This window comes from Balaenoptera physalus (genome assembly GCF_965194825.1).
Source record: "Balaenoptera physalus genome assembly, chromosome: Y".
In the NCBI taxonomy this organism is placed as follows: Eukaryota; Metazoa; Chordata; class Mammalia; order Artiodactyla; family Balaenopteridae; genus Balaenoptera; species Balaenoptera physalus.
The window spans coordinates 15,958,155-15,980,597 of NC_138904.1; the positions used below are offsets into that span (position 1 = coordinate 15,958,155).

Sequence of the window (22,443 nt, forward strand, 5' to 3'; positions counted from 1 at the left end):
AACTCTGTCTGCAGGCTAGAGAGGGTGTGCACCCCAGCTGAGCTCCACATAGCCATCTGGGAGAAGGGGAGGGGAGAGAAGCCTTTAACACTCTGACATTAAACCAAAGAGGCCTCACTTAGCCAAAGTTACTATTTTACCCTGAAATTGAGTGTCCTACAACTGAAAAACAAGGAGTAACCTTAATGGACCAATGTACTACTCTACTCTACTGGGAGTGCGAACTTGAGCACCACATTATGTCAATTATACGGATAAAAAAGGAACCACATTTTCAGAAAACAGGAAGTTGGAGACAAGATGGCACAGTAGAAAGACTTGAACTCACCCCCTCTCACAAAAACACCAAAATCAGAACTAACTGCTGAACAACCATCAATAAAAAAGGCTGGAACCTACCAAAAAAAAAATCTACATCCAAAGACATAAAGAAGCCATAATGACGTGGGAAGAGGGGTGCAGTCATGATAAAATCAAATCCAATACCCGCTAGGTGGGCAACACACAAACTGCAAAATAATTATATCACAGAGGTTCTCCTACAGGAGAGTAATGACCCCCACATCAGGCTCCCCAGCCCACGGGTCTGACATTGGAAGGAGGACCCCCCCCAGAGTATTTGGCTTTGAAGGCCAGTGGGGCTTGATTGCAGGAGCTCCACAGGACTGGCGGAAACAGAAACTCCACTCTGGGAGGATGTACACAAGGTCTCATGTGCACCAGGACCCAGGAAAAAGACAGTGACTTCATAGGATCCTGGGTCAGACTAAGCCGCTGATCTTGGAGCGTCTCTTGGGGAGGTGAGAGCGACTGTGACTCACTGTGGAGACAAGGACACTGGTGGCGGAGGTACCAGAAAGTACTCATTGGTGTGAGCTCTCCTGGAGGCTGCATTTTGACACAAGACCTGGCCCCACCCAACAGCCTGTAGGTTCCAGTGTTGGGATGCCTCAGGCCAAACAACAAACAGGGTGGGAATACAGCACCACCCATCAGCAGACAAGCTGCCTAAAATCTTCCTGAGTCCACAGCCACTTCTAAACACACCCCTTGCAATGGCCTTGCCTACCAGAGGGACAAGATCCAATGCCACACACCAGAGAGCAGGCACCAGTACCCCCAACAGGAGGCCTGTAAAAGCCTCTTAGACCAACTTCACCCACCAGGGGGCAGACACTGGAAGCAAGAGAAACTACAATCCTGCAGCCTGAGGAACAGAAACCACAAACACAGAAAGTTATAAAATGAGACAGCAGAGGAATATGTTCCAGGTGAAGGAAAAAGTGTAAACTCCAGAAAAACACCTAAGTGAAGTGGAGATAGGCAACCTTCCTGAAAAAGCATTCAGAGTAATGAGATAAAGATGATCCAAGATCTCAGAAAAAGAATGGAGGCAGAGACCAAGAAGATACAAAAAATGCTTTACAATCAGTTACAATATATAGAAGACAAACAAACAGAGATAAACAATACAATAGGTGCTTCCCTGGTGGCGCAGTGGTTAAGAATCCTCCTGCCAATGCAGGGGACACGGCTTCGAGTCCTGGTCCGGGAAGACCCCACATGCCGCAGAGCAACTAAGCCCATGCGCCACAACTACTGAAGCCTGCGCACCTAGAGCCCATGCTCTGCAACAAGAGAAGCCTCCGCAATGAGAAGCCCGTGCACCACAACGAAGAGTAGCCCCCCCTGCCGCAACTAGAGAAAGTCTGCGCACGGCAACAAAGACCCAACACAGCCAAAAATAAATAAGTAAAATAAACTAATTTTTAAAAAATACAATAAGTTAAACGAAAAGTCCACTAGAAGAAATCAATAGCAGAATAAATGAGAATGGATAAATGAGCTGGAAGACAACACCATCAAAATCACTACTGCAAAACAAAATAAAAAAAAAGAATGAAAAAAAAATGAGGGCAGTTTAAGAGACCTCTGTGACAATGTTAAATGCATCAACATTAGCATTACAGGGGTCCCAGAAGGAGAAGAGAGAAAGGGCCTGAGAAAATATTTAAGGAGCTAATCGCTGAAAACTTCCCTAACATGGGAAAGAAAACAGTCACCCAAGTCCAGGAAGTGCAGAGTCCCATACAGGTTAAACCCAAGGATGAATATGCTGAGACACATATTAATCAAATTGAGAAAAATTAAAGACAATGACAATGAGAAAATATTAAAAGCAATAAGGGAAAAACAACAGCTGATTTTTCAGAAGAAACTCTGCAAACCAGATGAGAGTGGCACATATATTTAAAGTGACAAAAGGAAAAACCCTACAACAAAGGATACTCAACCCAGCAAGGTTCTAGTTTAGATTTGACAGAGAAATCAAGAGCTTTACAAACAAAAGCTATGAGACTTCAGCACCACCAAACCAGCTTCACAACGAATGCTAAAGGAACTTCTCTAGGTGGAAAAGAAAAGGCCACAATCAAAAACAAGAAAATTACAAACGGGAAAGCTCTCCGGTAAAGGAAACCATACAGTAAAGGTAGGAAATCATCCACACACAAATACGGTACCAAAACCAGCAACTGTGAGGACAGTACAAATGCAGGATATAGGAAATACATTTGAAATTAAGAGACAGCAACTTAAAACAATCTTGTATACATATAGACTGCTACAGCAAAACCTCATGGTAACCACAAACCAAAAATCTACAATACATACAAAGCACAAAACAGAAAAAGGAATCCAACACAACACTGAAATTAGTAATCAAATCACAAAACAGGAACAGAAAAAAAAGACCTACATAAACAAATCCGAAACATTAACAAAATGGCAATAAGAACATACATATCAATAATTATTTTAAATGTAAGTGGATTAAATGCTCCAAGCAAAAGACACAGACTGGCTGAATGGATGTAAAAACAAGACTGCTATAAATACTGTCTATGAGAAACCCACTTCAGATTTAGGGACACATACTGAGAGTGAAGGGATGGAATCAGGTATTCCACACAAATAGAAATCAAAAGAAAGCTGGAATAGCAATATTCATATCAGACAAAACAGACTTTAAAACTAAATACTGTTACAAAAAAAAAAGATATTCCTTAATGATAAACCCATCAACCCAAGAAAATGATATAACAACTAAAAATACATATGCACCCAAATAAGAGTACCTCAGTATATAAGGTAAATGCTGTCAAAAAAGAAGAAATCAGCAGTAACACAATAATGGTGCAGGAATTTAACACCTTACTTACATCAATGAACAGATCATCCACACAGAAAATCAATAAGGAAACACAAGCCTTAAATGGCATACTAGACCAGATGGATTTAACGGATGTTTACAGAACATTCCATTCAAAAGGAGAATACACATTCTTCCCAAGCACACATGGAACATTCTCCAGCATAGAGCACATGCTGGGCCACACAAAGTAAGCCTTGGTAAGTTTAAGAAAACTGAAATCATATCAAGCATCTTTTTTGACCACTACATTATGAGATTAGAAATCAACTACAAGAAAAAGGCTGTAAAAAACACAAATACGTGGAGGTTAAACAATATGCTACTAAACAACCAAAGGATCACTGAAGAAGTCAAAAGGAAATCAAAAGATACCTAGAGACAAATGACAGCAAAAACATGAATATCGGAAATCTATGGGACGAAGCACAAGCAGTTCTAAAGGGGAATTTTACACCAATACAATCCTACCTCAGGAAACAAGAAAAATCTCCAATGAACAATCTAACCTTACACCTAAAGCAACTAGAAAAAGATGCAAACAAAACCCAAAGTTACCAGAAAGAAAGAAATCATAAATATCAGAGCAGAAATAAATGAAAAAGTGATGAAGAAAACAACAGAAAAGATGAATGAAACTAAAAGCTGGTTCTTTGAAAAGATAGAACTGATAAACCATTAGCTAGATTTCTCAAGAAAAAAAAGAAGAGAGCACAAATCAATAAAATTAGAAATGAAAAAGAAGTTACAACGGACACCACAGAAATACAAAGACTCATAAGGGACTACTATAGGCAATTTTATGCTGATAATAATGGACAACCTAGAGGAAATGAACAAATTCTCAGAAAGGTACAATCCCCCAAGACTGAACAAAGAAGAAATAGAAAATATGAGCAAACCAATCACAAGTACCAAAATTGAAATTGTGATTAAAAAACTACCAACAGGGGTGCTGGGCAAGATGGCGAAAGAGTAAGATGCGGAGATCACCTTCCTTCCCACAGATACATTAGAAATACATCTACACGCGGAACTGCTCCTACACAACCCCCACTGAACGCTGGCAGAAGACCTCAGACCTCCCAAAAGGCAAGACACTCCCCACGTACTTGGGCAGGGCAAAAGAAAAAAGAAATAACAGAGACAAAAGAATAGGGATGGGACCTGCACCAGCGGGAGGGAGCTGTGAAGGAGGAAAGGTTTCCATACACTAGGAAGCCCCTTCGCGGGCGGAGACTGCGAGTGGCAGAAGGGGGAAGCTTCGGAGCCACGGAGGAGAGCGCAGCCACAGGGGTGCGGAGGGCAAAGCGGAGAGATTCCCGCACGGAGGAGCGGCGCCGAGCAGCACTCAGCAGCCCGAGAGGCTTGTCTGCTCACCCGCCAGGGCGGGCGGGGGCTGGGAGCTGAGGCTCGGGCTTCAGTCGGATTGCAGGGAGAGGACTGGGGTTGGCGGCGTGAACACAGCCTTAAGGGGTTAGTGCACCACAGCTAGCGAGGAGGGAGTCCGGGATAAAGTCTGCAGCTGCCAAAGAGGCAAGAGACTTTTTCTTGCCTCTTTGTTTCCTGGTGCGCAAGGAGAGGGGATTCAGAGCTCTGTCTAAACGAGCTCCAGAGACGGGCGTGAGCCATGGCTATCAGCACAGACCCCAGAGACGGGCATGAGACGCTAAGGCTGCTGCTGCCGCCACCAAGAAGCCTGTGTGCGAGCACAGGTCACTATCCACACCTCCCCTCCCGGGAGCCTGTGCAGCCCGCCACTGCCAGGGTCCCGTGATCCGGGGACAACTTCCCTGGGAAAACGCACGGCGCGCTTCAGGCTGCTGCAATGTCACGCCAGCCTCTGCCGCCTCAGGCTTGCCCCGCATCCGTGCCCCTCCCTCCCCACCGGCCTGAGTGAGCCAGAGCCCCCGAAGCAGCGGCTCCTTTAACCCCGTCCTGTCTGAGCAAAGAACAGACGCCCTCAGGCGACCTACACGCAGAGGCGGGTCCAAATCCAATACTGAACCCCGGGAGCTGTACGAACAAAGAAGAGAAAGGGAAATTTCTCCCAGCAGCCTCAGAAGCAGCTGATTAAAGTTCCACAAACAACAAGAGGTACCTGCATCTGTTTAATACCTGAATAGACAACGAATCATCCCAAATTTAGGAGGTGGACTTCGGGAGCAGGATATATTAATTTTTCCCCTTTTCTTTTTTTTGTGAGTGTATATGTTTATGTTTCTGGGTGAGAATCTGTCTGTATAGTTTTGCTTCCACCATTTGTCCTAGGGTTTGGTCCGTCTGTTGTTTTTTTTTTTTACTTAAAAAATTCTTTTTCTTAAAAAATTTTTTAATAATTTTTTCCTTATTTTTTATTTAAAAAAATTTTTTTAAGATTTCTTTTAATTTTTTTCTTTTATATTTGAAAAACATTAAAAAATTTTTTTCTTAAATTTTTTAATTTTTTCTCTTATTTTTTATTATAAAAAGTTAATAAACTTATTTTTAAAAATTTAAACTAATTTTTTATTACATTTTTTCTTAATAATTTTTTTCTTATTTTTTAGTGTAATAGCTTTATTTTATTTTATTTTACCCTCTTGCTTTCTATTTTTTCTCCCTTTTAATCTGAGCCGAGTGGATGAAAGGCTCTTGGTGCTCCAGCCAGGCATCAGGGCTGTCCCTCTGAGATGGGAGAGCCAACTTCAGGACACTGGTCCACAAGAGACCTCCCAGCTCCACATAATACCAAACGGTGAAAATTTCTCAGAGATCTCCATGTCAACATCAAGACCCAGCTTCACTCAACGACCAGCAAGCTACAGTGCTGGACACCCTATGCCAAACAACTAGCAAGACAGGAACACAGCCCCATCCATTAGCAGAGAGGCTGCCTAAAATCATAATAAGGCCACAGACACCCCAAAACACATCACCAGACGTGGACATGCCCACCAGAAAGACAAAATCCAGCCTCATCCACCAGAACACAGGCACTAATCCCCTCCACCAGGAAGCCTACACAGCCCACTAAACCAACCTTAGCCACTGGGGACAGATACCAAAAACAATGGGAACTACGAACCTGCAGCCTGTGAAAAGGAGACCCCAAACACAGTAAGATAAGCAAAATGAGAAGACAGAGAAACACACAGCAGATGAAGGAGCAGGGTCAAAACACACCAGACCTAACAAATGAAGAGGTAATAACAGGCAGTCTGAAAAAGAATTCAGAATAATGATAGTAAAGATGATCCAAAATCTTGGAAATAGAATAGACAAAATGCAAGAAACATTTAACAAGGACGTAGAAGAACTAAAAAGGAACCAAGCAATGATGAAAAACACAATAAATGAAATTAAAAATACTCTAGAAGGGATCAGTAGCACAATAACCGAGGCAGAAGAAGGGGTAAGTGACCTCGAAGATAAAACAGTGGAAATAACTACTGCAGAGCAGAATAAAGGAAAAAGAATGAAAAGAATTGAGGACAGTCTCAGAGACCTCTGGGACATTAAACGCACCAACATTCGAATTATAGGGGTCCCAGAAGAAGAAGAGAAAAAGAAAGGGACTGAGAAAATATTTGAAGAGATTATAGTTGAAAACTTCCCTAATATGGGAAAGGAAATAGTTAATCAAGTCCTGGAAGCACAGAGAGTCCCATACAGGATAAACCCAAGGAGAAACACGCCAAGACACATATTAATTAAACTATCAAAAATTAAATATAAAGAAAACATATTAAAAGCAGCAAAGGAAAAACAACAAATAACACACAAGGGAATCCCCATAAGGTTATTAACAGCTGATCTTTCAGCAGAAACTCTGCAAGCCGGAAGGGAGTGGCAGAATATACTTAGAGTGACGAAGGAGAAAAACCTACAACCAAGATTACTCTACCCAGCAAGGATCTCATTCAGATTCGATGGAGAAATTAAAACCTTTACAGACAAGCAAAAGCTGAGAGAGTTCAGCACAACCAAACCAGCTTTACAACAAATGCTAAAGGAACTTCTCTAGGCAAGAAACACAGGAGAAGGGAAAAACCTGCAATAACAAACCCAAAACATTTAAGAAAATGGGAATAGGAACATACATATCGATAATTACCTTAAATGTAAATGGATTAAACGCTCCCACCAAAAGACACAGACTGGCTGAATGGATACAAAAACAAGACCCATATATATGCTGTCTACAAGAGACCCACTTCAGACCTAGGGACACATACAGACTGAAAGTGAGGGGATGGAAAAAGATATTCCATGCAAATGGAAATCAAAAGAAAGCTGGAGTAGCAATTCTCATATCAGACAAAATAGACTTTAAAATAAAGACTATTACAAGAGACAAAGAAGGACACTATATAATGATCAAGGGATCGATCCAAGAAGAAGGTATAACAATTGTAAATATTTATGCACCCAACATAGGAGCACCTCAATACATAAGGCAAATACTAACAGCCATAAAAGGGGAAATCGGCAGCAACACAATCATAGTAGGGGACTTTAACACCCCACTTTCACCAACGGACAGATCTCCAAAGTGAAAATAAGTAAGGAAACACAAGCTTTAAATGATACATTAAACAAGACGGACTTAATTGATATTTATAGGACATTCCACCCAAATACAACAGAATACACATTTTTCTCAAGTGTTCATGTAACATTCTCCAGGATAGATCATATTTTGGGTCACAAAACAAGCCTTGGTAAATTTGAGAGAATTGAAATTGTATCAAGTATCTTTTCCGACCACAACGCTATGAGACTAGATATCAATTACAGGAAAAGATCTGTAAAAAATACAAACACATGGAGGTTACACAATGCACTACTTAATAACGAAGTGATCACTGAAGAAATTAAAGGGGAAATCAGAAAATACCTAGAAACAAATGACAATGGAAACACGACGACCCAAAACCTATGGGATGCAACAAAAGCAGTTTTAAGAGGAAAGTTCATAGCAATACAAGCCTACATCGAGAAACAGGAAACATCTCGAATAAACAACCTAACTTGCACCTAAAGTAATTAGAGAAAGAAGAACAAAAACACCCCACAGATAGCAGAAGGAAAGAAATCATAAAGATCAGATCAGAAATAAATGAAAAAGAAATGAAGGAAACAATAGCAAAGATCAATAAAACTAAAATCTGGTTCTTTGAGAAGATAAACAAAATTGATAAACCATTAGCCAGACTCACCAAGAGAAAAAGGGAGAAGACTCAAATCAATAGAATTAGAAATGAAAAAGGAGAAGTAACCACTGACACTGCAGAAATACAAACGATCATGAGAGATTACTACTACAAGCAACTCTATGCCAATAAAATGGACGACCTGGAAAAATGGACAGATTCTTAGAAATGCACAACCTGCCGAGACTGAACCAGGAAGAAATAGAAAATATAAACAGACCAATCACAAGCACTGAAATCGAAACTGTGATTAAAAATCTTCCAACAAACAAAAGCCCAGGACCAGATGGCTTCACAGGCGAATTCTATCAAACATTTAGAGAAGAGCTAACACCTCCCCTTCTCAAACTCTGTCAAAATATTGCAGAGAGAGGAACACTCCCCAACTCATTCTAGGAGGCCACAATCACCCTGATACCAAAACCAGACAAAGATGTCACAAAGAAAGAAAACTACAGGCCAATATCACTGATGAACATAGATGCAAAAATCCACAACAAAATACTAGCAAACAGAATCCAACAGCACATTAAAAGGATCATACACCATGATCAAGTGGGGTTTATCCCAGGAATGCAAGGATTCGTCAATATATGCAAATCAATCAACGTGATACATCATATTAACAAATTGAAGGAGAAAAACCATATGATCATCTCAATAGATGCAGAGAGAGCTTTTGACAAAATTCAACACCCATTTATGATAAAAGCCCTGCAGAAAGTACGCATAGAGGGAACTTTCCTCAACATAATAAAGGCCATATATGACAAACCCACAGCCAACATAGTCCTCAATGGTGAGAAACTGAAACCATTTCCACTAAGATCAGGAACAAGACAAGGTTGCCCACTCTCACCACTATTATTCAACATAGTTTTGGAAGTGTTAGCCACAGCAATCAGAGAAGAAAAAGAAATAAAAGGAATCCAAATCAGAAAAGACGTAAAGCTGTCACTGTTTGCAGATGACATAATACTATACATAGAGAATCCTAAAGAGGCTACTAGAAAACTACTAAAGCTAGTCAATGAATTTGGTAAAGTAGCAGGATACAAAATTAATGCACAGAAATCGCTGGCATTCCTATACACTAATGATGAAAAATCTGAAAGTGAAATTAAGAAAACACTCCTGTTTACCACTGCAACAAAAAGAATAAAATATCTAGGAATAAACCTACCTAAGGAGACAAAAGACCTGTATGCAGAAAATTATAAGACACTGATGGAAGAAATTAAAGATGATACAAATAAATGGAGAGACATACCATTTTCTTGGATTGGAAGAATCAACATTGTGAAATTGACTCTATTACTCAAAGCAATCTACAGATTCAATACAATCCCTATCAAACTACCACAGGCATTTTTCACAGAACTAGAATAAAAAATTTCACAATTTGTATGGAAACACAAAAGACCCCGAATAGTGAAAGCAATCTTGAGAACAAAAAATCGAGCTGGAGGAATCAGGCTCCCTGACTTCAGACTATATTACAAAGCGACGGTAATCAAGACAGTTTGGTACTGGCACAAAAACAGAAATACAGATCAATGGAACAGGATAGAAAGCCCAGGGACAAACCCATGCACATATGGTCACCTTATCTTTGACAAAGGAGGCAAGCATATACAGTGGAGAAAAGACAGCCTCTTCAATAAGCAGTGCCGGGGAAACTGGACAGGTGCATTTAAAAGTATTAAATTAGAACACTCCCTAACACCATACACAAAAATAAACTCAAAATGGATTAAAGACCTAAATGTAAGGCCAGATACTATCAGACTTGTAGAGGAAAACATAGGCAGAACACTCTATGACATAAATCACAGCAAGATCCTTTTTGACCCAACTCCTAAAGAAATGGAAATAAAAACACAAATAAACAAATGGGACCTAATGAAACTTAAAAGCTTTTGCACAGCAAAGGAAAGCATAAACAAGACCAAAAGACAACCCTCAGAATGGGAGAAAATATTTGCAAATGAAGCAACTGACAAAGGATTAATCTCTAAGATTTACAAGCAGCTCACGCAGCTCAATAACAAAAAAACAAACAACCCAATCCAAAAATGGGCAGAAGACCTAAATAGACATTTCTCCAAAGAAGATATACAGATTGCCAACAGCACATGAAAGAATGCTCAACATCATTAATCATTAGAGAAATGCAAATCAAAACTACAATGAGGTATCATCTCACACCGGTTAGAATGGCCATCATCAAAAAATCTAGAAACAATAAATGCTGGAGAGGGTGTGGAGAAAAGGGAACACTCTTGCACTGTTGGTGGGAATCTAAATTGATACAGCCACTATGGAGAACAGTATGGAGGTTCCTTAAAAAACTAAAAATAGAACTACCATACGACCCAGCAATCCCACTACTGGGCATATACCCTGAGAAAACCATAATTCAAAAAGAGTCATGTACCAAAATGTTCATTGCAGCTCTATTTACAATAGCCAGGACATGGAAGCAACCTAAGTGTCCATCATTGGATGAATGGATAAAGAAGATGTGGCACATACATACAATGGAATATTACTCAGCCATAAAAAGAAACGAAATGGAGGTATTTGTAGTGAGGTGGATGGACCTAGAATGTGTCATACAGAGTGAAGTAAGTCAGAAAGAGAAAAACCAATACAGTATGCTAACACATACATATGGAATCTAAGGGGAAAAAAAAAAAAAGTTCATGAAGAACCTAGTGGCAAGACGTGAATAAAGACACAGACCTAGTAAAGAATGGACTTGAGGATATGGGGAGGGGGAGGGGTAAGATGTGACAGGGTGAGAAAGTGGCATAGACATATATACACTACTAAATGTAAAATAGATAGCTAGTGGGAAGCAGCCACATAGCACAGGGAGATCAGCTCGGTGCTTTGTGGCCACCTAGAGGGGTGGGATAGGGAGGGTGGAAGGGAGGGAGATGCAAGAAGGAAGAGATATGGGAACATATGTATATGTATAACTGATTCACTTTGTTATAAAGCAGAAACTAACACACTATTGTAAAGCAATTATACTCCAATAAAGATGTTAAAAAAAAAAAAAAAAAAACTACCAACAAACAGAAGTCCAGAGAAAAGTCCAGAGAAAAGACCAGATAGTTTCAGAGGTGAATTCTATAAAATATTTAAAGAAGACTTAACACCTATCCTTCTGAAAAAATTCCCATAAATTGCAGAGGAAGGAACACTCCCAAGCTCATTCGATGAGGCCACCATCACCTTGATACCAAAACTAGACAAAGATACCAAGAAAAAAAAAAAAAAAACTACAGGCCAGTATCACTGATGAACATAGACACAACAATTGTCAACAAAATGCTAGCAAACTGAATCCAACAATACATTAAAAGGATGATACATCATGAGCAAGTGGATTTATCCCAGGTATGCAAGGATTTTTCAATATCTGCAAGTCAATCCGTGTGACACACCACTTTAACAAATTGAAGAATAAAAACCATGTGGTCATCTCAATATATACGGGAAAAAACCTTTTGACAAAATTCAACATCTATTTATGAGAAAAACTCTCTAGAAAGTGGGCACAGAAGGAACATACCTCAAAATACTTAAGACATTATATGACAAAGCCACAGCTAACATCATACTCAACTGAAAAGCAGAAAGCATTTCCTCTAAGACTAGGAACAAGACAATAGTATCAACTCTCACCACTGTGATGCAACATAGTTTTGGAAGTTCTAGCCACAGCAATCAGAGAAAAAAAAAGAAATAAAAGAAATCCAAACTGGAAAAGTAGTAGTAAAACTGTCACTGCTTGCAGATGACATGATACTATACATAAAAATTCTGAAGATGCTACTAGAGCTCATCAATGACTTTGGTAAATTTGCAGGGTACACAATTAATACACAAAAAATCTCCTGCCTTTCTATACATTAACAACGGAAGTTCAGAAAGAAATGAGGGAAACAGTACCATTTACCATCACATGAAAAAGAATAAAATACCTAGGAACAAACCTATCTAAGGAGGCAAAAGACCTGTACTCCAAAAACTGTATGACACTGATGAAAGAAATCAATGATGGCACAAACAGATGGAAAGATATACCATGTTCTCAGATTGGAAGAATCAATATTGTCTAAATGACTATACTACCCAAGGCAATCAAAGATTCAATGCAATTCCTATCACATTAGCAATGGCATTTTCTCACAGAACTAGAACAAAAAAACTTTAAATTTGTATGGCAACACAAAACACCCCAACAGTCAGGTTCCCTGACTTCAGACTGCTACAGAGCTACAGTCATCAAAACAATATAGCACTGGCACAAAAACAGAAATATAGATCAACAGATCAGGCTAGAAAGCCCAGAAATAAACCCATATACCTATGGTGAATTAATCTACAACAGAGGAGGCAAGAATATACAATGGAGAAAAAAGTCTCTTCTATAAGTGGTGCTGGGAAAACTGAATGAAAAAGAAACGAAAGAAAATAAATAAAAGAATGAAACTAGAACATTCCCTAACAACATACACAAAAATAAACTCAAAATGGATTAAAGACCTAAATGTAAGACTACATACCTCTAAACACTCAGAGGAAAATATAGGCAGAACACTGGCATAAATTGCAGCAATCTTTTTGGCTTCACCTCCTAGAGTAATGAGAATAATAACAAAAATAAAAAACTAGGACCTAATTAAACTTAAAAGCTATGCGCAGCAAAGGAAACCATAAACAAAATCAAGACAACCCACAAAATGGGAGAAAATATTTATAAATGATGTGATCTACAAGGAATTAATCTCCAAAATATACAAACAACTCATGGAGCTCAATATCAAAAAAACAAACAACCCAATCAAAAAATGGGCAGAAAAATCTAAATAGACATTTCTCCCAAGAAGACACACAGATGACCATAAAGCACATAAAAAGATACTCAACATCACTAGTTATTAGAAAAATGCAAATCAAAACTACAATGAGGGGGCTTCCCTGGTGGCGCAGTGGTTGAGAATTTGTCTGCCAATGCAGGGGACATGGGTTCAAGCCCAGGTCTGGGAAGATCCCACATGCCGCAGAGCAACTGGGCCCGTGAGCCACAATTACTGAGCCTGCGCGTCTGGAGCCTATGCTCCGCAACAAGAGAGGCCACGATAGTGAGAAGCCCGCGCACTGCGATGAAGACTGGCCCCCCCTTGCCACAACTAGAGAAAGCCCTCGCACAGAAACGAAGACCCAACACAGCCATAAATAAATTAATTAATTTTTTTTAAAAAAGAAAATAATTTCCATTCAACGGACCAAACAACATAATAAAGTTTCTCAAAAGAAAAAAAAAAAAACTACAATGAGGTATCCCCTCACACCAGTGAGAACGGCCATCATCAAAAAGTCAACAATAAATCACTAGAGAGTGTGTGGAGAAAAGGGAACCCCCCTACACTGTTGGTGGGAATGTAAATTGGTACAGCCACTGTATGGAGATTAATTAAAAAATTAAAAACAGAGCTACCATATGATCCAGCAATTCCACTTCTGGGTATGTATTCGGAGAAAACCATAATTCGAAAAGGTAGATGCACCCCAATGTTCATTACATCACTATTTACAATAACCAAGACAGGGAAGCAACCTCAATGTCCATCAACAGAGGAATGGATAAAGATATGGTACACATGTACAATGGAGTATTACTCAGCCATGAAAAAGAATGAAATAATGTCATCTGCAGCAACATGGATGGACCTAGAAATCATCATACTAAGTAAGTCAGAGAAAGACAAATATCGTATGAAACCACTTATATCAGGGATCCCCAACCCCCAGGAAACAGACCATTACCGGTCCACATAGAGGTGAGTGAGTGGCAAGCGAGCGAGCAAAGCTCCACCTGTATTTGCAGCCACCCCCCCACTGCTTAGATTACCGCCTGAACTCCACCTCCTGTCAGATCAGCGGCAGCATCAGATTATCATAGGAGTGTGAACCCTACCGTGAACTGCACATGCGAGGGATCTAGGCTGCATGCTCCTTATGAGATTCTAATGCCTGATCATCTGAGGTGGAGCTGAGGCAGTGATGCAGGCACTGAGGAGCGGCTGCAAATACAGTTTATCATTAGCAGAGAGGTTTGACTGCACAGAGACCATAATAAATCAATTGCTTTCAGACTCGTATCAAACCCTTATCAGTGAGTGGCAAGTGAAACAAGCTCAGGGCTCCCAGTGATTCTGCATTATGGTGAGTGGTATAATTATTTCATTATATATTATGATGTAATAATAATAGAAATAAAGTGCACAACAAATGTAATGTGGTTGAATCATCCCAAAACCACCCCCCACCTCCCACCATCTGTGGAAAAACTGTCTTCCACAAAACCGGTCCCTGGTACCAAAAAGGTTGGGGACCGCTGATTTACACGCAGAAGCTAAAAAAAAATTGATACAAATGAACTTATTTACAAAAGAGAAAAAGACTCACAGACTTAGAAAACAAACTTATGATTACAAAAGGGGAAAAGTGGGGTGAGGGATAAATTAGGAGCTTGGGATTAACATACACACACTACTGTTATATATAAAACAGATAATCAACAAGACCTACTGTATAGCACAGAGAACTCTACTCAATATTCTTTAATAACCTAAATGGGAAAAGAATCTGAAAAGAATAGATATATGTATAACTGAATCACTTTGCTGTACACCTGAAACTAAGACAACACTGTAAATCAACTATACTGCAATGTAAGATAAATTTTAAAAACTTAATAGAATTGAACTACCATAAGATCCAGCAATTCCAGTTCTGGGTATATATCCAAAGGAAATAAAATAACTATGTCCAAAAAATATCTGCATTGCCATGTTCACTAAAAAACAGTAGTTACGGGCTTCCCTGGTGGCGCAGTGGTTGAGAATCTGCCTGCCAATGCAGGGGACACAGATTCGAGCCGTGGTCTGGGAAGATCCCACATGCCACGGAGCAACTGGGCCCGTGAGCCACAATTACTGAGCCTGCGCGTCTGGAGCCTGTGCTCTGCAACAAGAGAGGCCGCGATGGTGAGAGGCCCGCGCACCGCGATGAAGAGTGGTCCCCACTTGCCGCAACTAGAGAAAGCCCTCGCACAGAAACGAAGACTCAACACAGTCATAAATAAATAAATAAATAAATAAAAGAACGTGAATTTCTTTAAAAAAAAAAAAAACAGTAGTTACCCTTAGCCACCAGGACAGGTTTCAAGCCCCCAGTAGATACCTGAAACTGTAGACAGTACAAAAGCTATACATTCTACGTTTTTTCCTGTAAGTACATACCTATGATACAGTGTAACTTTCAGACACAGTGAGAGGCTAACAACAGTTAAGAATTAATAAAGTAGAATGATTACAATGTATTTTAAACAAAGTTACGTGAATGTGGTCTCTCAAAACATTTTATTGTACAAATTCTATACCTTTTTAAGCGTTTATTATGCATTGTGGCTGTAACTTTTGCAGTCTGAGGTGTGACAGTAAAACCACGACGAACTTTTTTTTCCTGGATAGGATATTTTATACATGGATAGAATATTCATTCTTAATGTAAATCTTAGCAACCTAAGCAATTTTTTTCTTTCCTTATTATATCCAGAACTTTCACCTTCTCCTCTGAAGCATTTTATGGCTTCTTTTTCACATTCCCAAATTGCTACCTTTTCCCTTAAAGTAAGCACTTTATGCTTGTCTTTGGCACATCCGAATTGCCAGCATCACTACTCTTGTGCTTTAGGGTCATTATTAGGTAAAACAAATGTTACTTGAGAACAAGCACTGTGAAACCATGACAGAAGATCTGAAAACTGAGGAAGCTACTAAATGACTAAGGGGCAGGATACACGCATCAAAGGGATAATTCACGTCCCAGCTGAGAAAGAGCCAGATGGCAAGAGATTTCAACACGGTATTCAGAATGGCATGCAATTTAAAACTTAAGAGTTGTTCATTTCCAGAATTTTCCATTTAATACTTTCCAACCACATTTGACCAGGGTAACTAAAACCCCTAGAAAGTGAAACTTCAGATAAGGCAGAGACTGCTATATTATTTGAAATAGCCCAGATACAGAAACAACCTTAGTGATGAATGGGTAAAGAAAATGTGTTATAGGCATACCATGGAGATATTTTGGGTTCAGGTCCTGAGCCCCACAATAAAGGAAGTCACATGAATTTTTTGGCTTCCCACTGCATACAAAAGTTACATTTACGCTGTGCGGTAGTCTATTAAGTATGTAACAGCATTATATCTTTTAAAAAAATACATACCTTAATTTAAAAATACTTCATTGCTGAAAAACAATAACCATCATCTGAGGCTTCAGCTAGTACTAATCTTTGCTCATGGAGGGTCTTGCGCTTTGATCTTGATAGCTGCTGACTGATCAGTGTGGTGGTTGCAAAAGGGCTGTGGCAATTTCTTTAAATAAAACAATAAAGTTCACTTCATCAATGACTCTTCTTCTCACTTGGAATACTTAAAGGCCACTTTAACTGGCCTAATTTTTTTTCCTTTCCTTTTTTTTTTTAATTGAATTACAGTTGATTTACAATTCTGTGTTACTTTCCGGTATACATAACTGAATATGTATACATATTCTTTATCATATTCTTTTCCATTATGTTATTATAAGATATTGAATATAATTTACTGTGCTATACAGTAAATCCTTTTTAACTATTTTACATATAGTGGTATGTTATGTGTTAATCCCATTCTCCTAATTTACCACTCCCCACCCCCGATTTGGTAACCATGTTTGTTTTCTATGTCTGTTTTGGTTTGTAAATAAACTCATTTGTATTATTTTTTAGATTCCACACGTAAGTGGTATCATACAATATTTGTTTTTCTCTGACTTCACTTAGTAAGATGATGTATATAGGTCTCTCCATGTTGCTGCAAATGGCATTATTTCATTCTTTTTTATGGCTGAATAATATTCCATTGGTGTATATACAGTGCATCTTTTTTATCCATTCATGTGTTGATGGACATTTAGGTTGCCTCCATGTGTTGACTACTGTAAACAGTGCTCCTATGAACAGTGGGGTGCATGTATCTTTTGGAGTTAAGAGTTTCCTTTGGATATACGCCTAGGAGTGGGACTGCTGGATCATATGGTAACTCTATTTGTAGTTTTTTAAGGAATCTCCATACTGTTCTTCACAGTGGTTGCACCAATTTACATTCCCACCAACCATGTAGTACGGTTCCCTTTTCTCCACACCGTCTTCAGCATTTATTGTTTGTAGACTTTTTGACAACAGTCATTCTGACCGGTGTGAGGTGACACTTCATTGTAGTTTTAATTTGTCTTTCTCTAGTAATTAGCAATGTTGAGCATCTTTTCATGCAGGCCTACTTTTATTACATATTGTTGGGTCCCAGGGAATAAGGAGACCTGAGAAAAGGTACAGAATGGGGAATGGCCCAGAGCTGAAGCAGTCAAAACACACACAACATTTATTAAGTTCACTGTCTTCTATGGGTACAGTTCCTGGTGCCCCCAAACAATTACAATAGTAACATCAAAGATCAGGTCACCATAACAAACGTAATAATAACAAAAAAGTTTAAAATATTGAGAGAACTACCAAAATGTGGCACAGAGACACGAAGTGACAAAATGCTGTTGGAAAAATGATTCCAACAGACTTGACACATCGTTGCCAGAAACCGTCATTTTGTAAAAACCTCAGTATCTGTGAAGTGCAATAAGCAAAATACAGTAAGAGCAGGTAGGCCCATCTATAAATTCAATGAAATAAAGAGTAGAATCAGGGGCAGGAGAGTTTGGGGAAATGAGAACATGTTGGTCTAAGAGTACAAACTTCAGGTATAAGTTCTGGGGATCTAATATACCAAATAATGACTTCAGTTATCAATACTGTATTACATACTTCAAAGTAGCTAAGATGTCAAAACTTAATATTCTCACCACACACAGAAAATGTAAATACGTTATGAGGCAGAGATGTTTACAACCAATTCACAATGCATACTGGCATCAAATCATTGCACTGTACACCTTAAACTTACGTAATGTTATATGTCAATGATATTTCAACGAATGATAGGATTAACCGTAGGTTAAAGAATAACCCTTTTTCTCATTTACCCCATTAACGTTTGAGAGAGAATTCCCTCAGTTTTGAAATTCTCTTGTTTCTCAGTCTTTAAGTGACACCCTAGTTTTCTTCCCACTTTCCCAAGTTCCGGTTACTGTGTCACTCCTCAGCCTTTACTGTCTTGCCCAAGGTTGTGCAATCAGCCATGTCTTCTTCTACTTTCTCTTTATTCCTATGGTTTCAACTACCATATGCAGAATGATAATTCCCCAAATCCACATACTCACACTAGGCTAGGACCTAATTCTTCCACCAGACTATCTACTGAATATTTCATTTGGATAAAACCCAGCTTCCTCCAGACATGATCACTATGACCTTTTCTTCCTTCCCTGTCAGTTGGGATGTCTGATCTTGCCCATTCCTTCCCTTCCAACTACTCAATTATCTGTTCCTTTCTCTTATTCCCATGATCATCATTCACTCTCAGCCCCGTATTTCCTGATCCTAGGAGATGAAAATAGCCTCTCGGGACTTCCCTGTGGTTAAGGTTCAGTGGTTAAGAATTCACCTGCCAATACAGGGCACACAGGTTCGAGCCCTGGTCCAGGAAGATGCCACATGTCATGGAGCAACTTGCCTGCGAGTTGGATGCCACAAGCCTGCGAGCCACAACTACTGAGCCCGTGCACCACAACTACTGAAGCCCACCCACCTAGAGCCCGTGTTCCGCAACAAGAGAAGCCACCACAACAGAAGCCTACGCACCACAACCAAGAGTAGCCCCAGCTCACCGCAACTAGAGAAAGACCGTGTGCAGCAACAAAGACCCAATACAGCCAAAAATGATTAATTTTTAAAAATTTACCAGTATTAACTGGAGATAGAAAACTCAAGCAATCATAAAAATAAATACATAATAACTTGTCTAATGTTAACATTTCAAACAGCTTGAAACCCAAATGCTTTCATAGGTGAATTTTTTCACAAGTTCCAAGAACAAATAATTCTAAAGCTTTATGAATTATTTTAGACCATTTTACAATTCCTTTGGCAAAGTCAACAAATCTCCAAAACCAAAACCTGATAAAATAATTCAAACCACTCCCAAACTCTATTACTTATGACACCAGTTCAAGTATTTGCAAATATGATCCATAATCTGAAAGAGAAACACACAAACACATCCCTTGACAAAGTAAGAAATCAGGATGGAGCCAATTAGTCCATATCAATGGGCTGCAAGTAAAAAACTATGATAATCTTAAAGATGTCAAAAAGTTGATATTCAATATTGATTCTTTACTTAAAAATATTCACTCCAGTGGAAAAAAAGGTATGTCTTAACACAATAAAAATGTGTGCACAAGTGTACAATTATGCACTTCAGAATCTGAAAATCAGTCTAATCTGCTACCAAAGGGTTTCTATAACACAAATAAAATCAGCTCACATAATACAGAATAATATTTGCAATACTTTAAAGTAGAACTGCATACCTTGAACTTAGGGATGAAACACTACATTCTCACAAAGGTCAGAAAATTAAGATGCCTTTTATCATACTGTATTATTAATACTGGAAATTGCTAACCAATGCAGTTAGGTAAGATAAGTAAATGCATGATTATTGTCAAATTTCTGATTTATACCTTATATTATCCAAGAAATCCAAAAAACCAACAGAAATACTATCAAAATAACCAGTTCAGAAAAGCAAAATAGTACAAAATTAGTACTATTAAAGACAACAGATTTTTTACCACTTAATTAAATACATGATTGGCTATATTAATTGAAAACTCTAGTGAGATTCTTCTTAAAAGACAAATGGAGAATTCTCTTGCTCTTGAAAACATTACATCTGTAATGTCAATTTCCCCTAAATTAACCTCTGTATTCAATTAAAATCCTAGCAAATTACTCTTACATACTTATCTAACCGGAATGTTTACTACCAGCACCAAAGCATGTACTGGGTAGGCTAAAAAGTTTCTGCCGATTTTTCTGTAACATTTTACAGAAAAACCCAAATGATCTTTTTGGCCAATCCAATAAATGTACATTCTCCAACAGTACTCTTTGAAACTGCCAACATAAAGAATCCAGATGTTAATCAATATCAGAATGGATAATGATGGAATATTTATACAACTCATTATTATACAAAATAAGAATGAAATAACTGCTATATGCAATTTCATGGATAACTTTTCCAGGCATAATGTTGCTCTGGAAAGCCCGACACACAAAAATACAAACCAAATCAATGGTAACAGAAGTCAGAATGGTGGTTCTTTCTTGCCAAGGGAGGAATAATTGACTGGGAAGGGGACAGGACTGAGGCTTCTGTGTTACTCATAATGTCATTTAAAAAGTCAGGGTACTGGTTAGTCCCATGAGTGACTGTGTTTAATAGTTGAGGCCAACACAATCAATATCAGATAAGGTAATAATGCATTTTAAATAAACTACCTCTACATCTTACCACCATTATGATTAATGTTCCTCAAGAGGGCTACTTTTCCTCAGCAGGTAAGAATTATTAAGAGATGCTCTCCATTTCCTTCTAGATTTTTTAAAAGTATGGTAAATTCTATAATTTGCCCTTTAAGCAGATTCAGTTGGTTATGAGTATGCTCTTACTTAATTTAGCCAAGTTCAAAATGAGACGTGAATACTGCTTGCATCTATCTCAGTACTCTAGTATGCAACACTGCGACAGACAGCACATTTTGTTTTTTGCTGCTGTCGTTTACATTTTGGTGGATATTCTATAGGAAAACTGCAAAGAAGGTCACGTGAGTCAGACTGTTTTGTACATGTAAAAATTTAAGGGAATATCCTCACAGTCCGGTGGTTAGGATTTGGAGCTTTCACTGCCGGGGCCAAGTTTGATCCCTCGTCACGGAACTAAGATCCCACAAGCCACATGGCGCAGCAAAAACAAAAAACAAAACAAAAAAACCCCCGACAGATATTGTTAAGATGCTCTCCACAAAACGCTCCTAACAATGTATATGCTTTTACCAGTAATGTAAACGTACCTACTTCCCTAAAACCCAATGAACACTGGAAATTAATATTTTTAAAATCTGTAATTTTACTGAAAAATGAGCATTTGGGTTTTTTTGTTAATATGTTGCTTATGAGTTTTATACATCTCTCAGTTGAGTTTTATCTCACTGACTTTTAAAGACCTATCAGTCTATGTGTGTGGTGTATTCGTCCTTATTGCCACATATTTAAACTTCTCTTTTTTAACACCACTGGGATTGACTGGGATTCTGTTAATTTATACTGATCAATTTGGGAAGAACTGACATCCTTAAAATACTAACTTTTTCTAATCTATTACTCTTCTTTAATTTATCAATCCTTAAATTTAATATGTTTGTGAAAAAGGTCTTAGATCGTTTTATTAAAGTACTAGATGTTAGTCCACCATTATTTCCACTTTGTTAGCTAACAAAATCAGGAAAGCCCAGTATTCACACCTTTTAATTTGTATTCATGCTTATTTTAATCTATTCTGTTTCCATCCTTAAAAAAGCTGTCATCTGTAGATAATTTGCTAGATCTCAAAAACTGTACTAAGGTCTTTGCATAAATTATCTCATTTTATCTTTACCTGAACTAGCAGTAGATATTACCAGCCCCATTTTCCAATAAATGACATTGAAGCTTTGAAAGCTAAGAAATGTGCTCAAGGACACAAAGGGACTTTATTCATTTCTCATAAACATGTTAACTATTTTACTTTTTTAATTCTTTTAAGACTCTTATTCTCTACTTTCAATTATTTCACAGTATCTTCTGAAGCCTATTTAAGTTGTTTGAATGTTCATTACCTGAATCTCAGCAGATCTAATGGTTGTAGGAAAAAGCAAAAGTCTTAAGAATGAATGTATTTAATGTGCCAC

General features: G+C 38.5%; 1 pseudogene across 1 annotated transcript in view; it reads right to left on the bottom strand.

Moving 5' to 3' along the window:
* LOC309653333 (zinc finger X-chromosomal protein-like) overlaps positions 1-18,002 on the bottom strand; it is a 31,729-nt pseudogene extending 13,727 nt beyond the window's left edge. Inside the window, exon 1 of the transcript XR_014268800.1 lies at positions 16,718-18,002. The product of XR_014268800.1 is annotated as a zinc finger X-chromosomal protein-like (transcript). The remainder of the gene's footprint in view (positions 1-16,717) is intronic.
* Positions 18,003-22,443: the final 4,441 nt, after the last annotated feature.